The sequence below is a fragment of the Caretta caretta genome, chromosome 6, assembly GCF_965140235.1.
Source record: "Caretta caretta isolate rCarCar2 chromosome 6, rCarCar1.hap1, whole genome shotgun sequence".
NCBI lineage: Eukaryota > Metazoa > Chordata > Testudines > Cheloniidae > Caretta > Caretta caretta.
In genome coordinates this window covers 68,459,896-68,465,895 of record NC_134211.1, presented here as the reverse complement: position 1 = coordinate 68,465,895, position 6,000 = coordinate 68,459,896, and positions in this window count along the sequence as shown.

The window sequence follows — 6,000 nt, the reverse complement described above, 5'->3', positions numbered from 1 at the left end:
CCAGAATGTTGGGTGGGTGGCATGGTCCCAGTGCCCCCAGCACCAGGTGGACAGACAGGTGGAATGGCGTGGCTCCAGCCCCAGCCCCAGGCCTGCAAGCAGTGGCTCCAGCCTGCCTGCCCTATCCTCTTGGCCACAGAAAAACGGGAAGGGAACTGGAAGCAGGCAGGAGGAGGCCTGGGGACAGAGCATGGGTGGGCCCACACCAGGCTATTTGGGGAGGCACAGCCTTCCCCTGCCTATGTTACCCGCCATCTATGTGAGGGAGCTTGGCACAGCCAGGGAGGGCAGGGGAGAAAGCCCGGGGATGGTATCAGTGGCAGGAGGAGTCTGGAGGGCGGCTGAGTGGGAACCTGGAGCAGCCTCCGTTTAGTCCCATCTCCCAACTAGCTTCCACGGTCCATTCCCCATTCTGTCTCCCCTTTTACCCCAGCACCTCCGTTCTCTTTCCCCTTTCAGTGCCCCCTACTCTGTCCCTCACCTCCCAAGTTCCCACACCACCATCTCCCTGGTAGCAACATTCATTGACTGCCTTCTCTTCTCCAGTGTCTGGGCACCAGAAGGAACAGCGATAATGGAGGCAGACAGGCGATTTCAGATTTGGTGCCACAATGGTCCCTGAGAAATGGGAGGAAGAACTACATTTGTAGGCCTGCCAGATGCCTGAAATTGCAGCTGGGGCACAGGCGCAAGATGCATGACACTTGTCAACCCTGAATGCGTGCCTCTGCACTGAGACCTCGCTAGCCATTACCATGCTCTTCCTGTCATTTGGCCAAGCCCCTGCCTCATCAATCACTGCAGCTCTCGGAAGGCAGGCAGATGGTTGGTATCCGTTCCTTCTTGTTGGTCACATTTCTTGATACTTCATTCTACCCTCAGCTTGACTCTCAGGAGCCCCCTCAGGCTCCCTGGGGATTTGTCTTAAGTACAAATGATATTGTATTAGAACATGACTTTAAGGAGTCATGTTAACACGCTGCTGACCACTGCCTCGCACAGAAGGCAGACAAAGGCCAGTCACATTCAGCACTGTGTCAGCTAATTGTGGTTGAACCTGCTATCAGTGGACTTTATGACTAGCTGACATTTTACTAACCATGACTTGTGATCAGGGCAGGGATGAAGTCATTGTCAGCATAGTGTTGGTGAGCCTGACTCTTCAAGATCATGTTCTAACACAATACAATTTTATCGGGAACAGTACTATCAATCATAAGAGATCAAAAATCATGAGTCAGACCCTCAAAAACCATGAGATTAAAAAAACCTTATGATTTTGGGCCCACTATTTTTTGTCTGCCTTTTGATTTTTGAGCTGCCCCTTCTGATCCCCAGTGTGTGTGTGGCAATTAGTGGTGCCCATTCTCCCACATTTATTGGGTGAGGTGATTTTGGTCCCTGGTGCAGGAGCTCTCACCCACACATTTGCCCATCCCCATCAGTTTTCTAGTGTAAGCTCATCCTTAATACAGCTTTGTTGTACAGTTGAATATGTTAGTTGCCTTGTAATGTCTCATTTTTAAACAAGTTTACAGTATACTAAATGTATTCTTTAATAATAGTTTTCAGTGTTCCATATTTATTGCGCATATCCAATGTTAAAGTAGATTGAATAGTCGTAGTGCATTTATCTTCACTTGACATCTGTACTTTATAAATGTGTGTAATTAATTTTGAAACAGTTTGATCTGCTGATTTTAAAGATATATTAATGTGTACTATATTTTCTAAACATCACGAAATGCTATTTATTAACTTAAAATAAATTTAAATCTATTTCTAAATTGATTCAGTAATACAAAAATATTCTAAAAGTTTGCATTGGTTCAGTGAAGCTCAGTCAAGGTGTCCATGATATTGGTCATACTTTTGTTAACTTCGCTGGGATCTGGGATAACCACTTAGCTGAGATGAACTGCAATCTAAGGAAAATCCAAGTAGTCTGTGCATCTGAATTGATCATTCGACAGCACACTTTGGCCCCTCCTTATGGTAAAAGTTATACAAATATCTTTCAAAAAATATTAAGGCACTTGGAATGGCATCTGTTTTTCCTGTTGTCTTTTCTGTTTGATTGTTGTACGCAATGCCTGAAGACAGGTTTCAGAGTAGCAGCCATGTTAGTCTGTGTTCGCAAAAAGAAAAGGAGTACTTGTGGCACCTTAGAGACTAACCAATTTATTTGAGCATGAGCTTTCATGAGCTACATGAGCTTTCATGATGCATCCGATGAAGTAAGCTGTAGCTCATGAAAGCTTATGCTCAAATAAATTGGTTAGTCTCTAAGGTGCCACAAGTACTCCTTCTCTTTTTGCGAATGCCTGAAGAGTTAGTTATCTGTTATTCTGCATGTTGTAGCTGGTCAGAATCACCAGCTTGTCAAAATCCTCTTCCTTTTCCTGAAAGCTTTTTTAGACAATAAGGAGGAAAGCAACTGGTCCTGAGCTGTGTGCCCCACTCACTATGTCCAGTGACAGTACAATGTATTCAGAACTGCCTGCCCTGGCTGAGGGAAGCTGTAGTGATGTTGACAACAAGCCAGATAGCACTGTCTCTACCCCTTTCCCACTCCACCTCCTCTTCCTTGTCATGCTATTTCCCTGTTTCTGATAGTGCTATCCTTATGTCTCTCTTTCTTGGGGACTAGTAGCAGCAGCAGTGCCATTCTTGCCCATAAATCTCATGCTGTCACTGCCAGGAGCTGCCCAAGTCAGGCTGTGAACATGTGCCCGAACTTCCAGTTGTACATGTTACACAAGTTCACTGAACAAAGAAGTGTGCTGCCCTTGATCAGCTGTCTACCACATAGGCTTGGCCCTTTCTTTTCAGTTTTTAGTTTGTTTAAAGTTTCCCAGGAATTCATCTGTGCTTATTACAAAAATTTTAAAAGTGAAAATCAATGTAAACAATTAATGTCACGGTTTTCTGGGTAAATATCGGGCTTAGTATTAGGGGAACTGGAGGACAGAACAGCATTCAAGTACTTCTGACATGGCAGCTCAGTAACCTGGACAGCCCATCTCTTCTTCCAGAGGAGGCCTGGAAGCAGAACAGGTGGAGGAGGCAAGGGCTTCATCTCATCATGCTTCCTTCTCCATCACTTCTGCTTCCTGGAGCCACTATCTTTCCTTCCAGAGCAGGGAGTCAGGTCCAGGGGGATCCCCCTAGGGTCTGCCAGGTTACCAAGGCACCATCTTTCCTTCTAGAGTTGGGATCAGGGTTCAGGGAGTTCCAGCACTTCCAGGTGAAAAACTGGTAACAACCAAATAATAGCTTGTGCAAAACCCAGGACATTTTCAGTAAATAAATAAATAAAAACAGTAAGATCTTAAAACAAAGGTCCTTAGACATAGACTACAGAAGAAATACCAGGCCACCTCCATTGGCTCTGAATGGAGGCAGTAGTGAGGGGACCAGAACCATGTAATGCAGCACACTTGAGCCAAGAGAAAGAGCATCCTCACTCAGCTAACTCAGCCCTGTCATTCACGGAGCCAGACTTCCATCACCTAGATTCCTGGAGCTGGGAAATGAGGATCCAAGGATGGAGCTACAGAGCTTGCAAATCTTGTAAGGGCAAAGATACCCAGCCAGTTAATCACGGTCTTTGCATTACTGAATTTTGTACAGAAAACTGAAAGTGTTGAACAGTTTTATTATCAAGTGTGCCAGCAAATATGGGAACAAATTGGAAGGGGCAGGGAGGTAGCAGAGAGAGAATTCAGTGAGTCAACCTGAGGCCTTACTGGCAATGGGTGGGACACCCGTGACCTTGGCAATATACCCAGTGGTAGCATGGAATCTAGTGCACATGACAAAGTCAGTGTTTAACGCTAGAAGGAACCACCAAACCATCTAGTCTGATCTCCTGCATCTCACAAACCACCAACTCCACCCAGCACCCACATATTAAACCCAACAACCCAAATTAGACCAAAGAATTACAATTCACAGGAAACTAAACTGTTATGTCTGTCAGCTTAGAAAGCACCAGCCACAAGAGTGATTGGCCAGAGCTCAGTATTTCTCTATTTACTGACATCTGCTTTCTGCTGAGCATGTATGGAAGGCATACCTGTGAGGTGGAGAACTCTCATCCTCATATGAGAGTTCTCTGCCTCACAGAAGTCAAAAGTCACAATCCTCGCTTACATTAGCACACTATTCTAATGCTTCTCTTACCATCCAGTTACCTACAACTGTTCTCCCACAGAGGATAGTTAGCACAGAGGGGAATGTGGCATCCTCCCATATTGGACTATGAGCCTCTACTATTTCTCAAGGTCCACCTCCCTCTTTTGGCTTTTAAATATCAACTTTGGGCTTTTATGAGTTCTTTAAGTGTCATTCCTAGCCTAAGTTGTGCTGTGCCCAATGCCCACTCAAGACTGCATATGTCTATCTGCTGATATTTCAGCCTTTGCATTCATGAAGGGGCACAGTGCAAAAGAAGACAGTCCCACACTTATCATGAAATATTGTAAGTATATGAATAAAATCTCAGGACTGGATGACTTCTTCTCTCCTTTCTGTCTGCACTTGTGAAGCTGGGTGAGTTACATATCTTTTAGCTCATCCCGCTCATGAGGTATGTATGTGCTGAATTTCTTTTGCCTGACTGCCAATGCTGTGCTGCCTGCTGCCCATCTTCTAGCCACTTCCAGTCACATACTTCTGTCACTGTTGTGCCTTCCTTAATCTGAGTACCCCCTGCATCTTTGCCACTATTCTCATGAAGGAGACACTTGTAATTTATAAAAATAGAACAATGCTCACTTCTCTTGCACTTTGCCTTTTCTTGTGTCTTCTCACTCCCCCGCTCATCACCCCTCAGCTTTTAGCCTTTTTAGTTCCAGATTTAAGTTTCTCCTAAGATTCCTGAATATCTTCCTAATAATGACATTCCCAGAGACCTGATCAACATTTGAATATTAAGATATTCACACTTCCCTAATGCCTGCTTTCACTGGTGTAGCCTTGTTACATTTTACCTGTAATATAAGGAGACACCTTAGTGTTATAACCCTGAACTGTCATAAGGTGGCACCTGTCCCCTGTCTCTGCCTCATCTACTCTAAATCTCTCTCCAGATCTGATTTGGAAATCTCTCCCACCCCAATCCCTTTCCTACTCCTCTTAATTTCTCTGTCCTATTTGCCATTCATTTCTGTAAGAGTTTTGGATGCAGTACGTATGAACATCAGTTGCATTTTTAAAGACCATTACTGTTGTGCTTAATCATGCTGATGTGTATTCACCTGCCCTTTAATGCTAAATAGCTACTACTCAGGGTTAGAAATGGGCAGTAGGGGAGCTATAATGTAAGTAAGCATCTTAAATCCAGAGACCTGGGATATGAACGGGTGTGGTGGCAACTCCGGCATTATGCAATATCAAATCAAGCAGAGCTGCATTAAAACCCAGCAGCTGCCTTTCATCTTTTACTGGCAGTTGCGTGCTTTACCAGATGCCAAAACACAACTGATTTCATCACAGTAGCAAGATTAAAAATGCAAATGAATCATGATAAGACTATGCAAAATATTTTCGATAAATGATGAAACTACTCAAAATTTCCATATTTTGTAACAATTTCAATGATTTTTTGCTTTAAAATACAGTAGGCCCATTCTGAGTTAAGCTTGACTTTGAAATTCAAGGTTCCAAATTTGACTGATTATGTTTCAGATGTGAAAATACATTAAGCTGGGGGGGGTGTTTGGAGGAAGGGGAGAAACAAACTTCATAGATCAGAATTGCCTGAAATGATGAGTGAAAACTGTTTGAAATGTAATTTCAATATTTTTCACCATTTAGCACAGCCTTAACCACTATTTGAAAAACTTTGATGACATTTCAAATGTTTGATTTTTTTTAAGTTTATGCTGCTTTTAAAAAAACTGCATACAGTTTTCATGAAAACTTTTGGCAACAATATTTAATCTACATATTGATCATTTTTGAGCAGCTCTATAAATTAGTACTAGTGAAGACTCC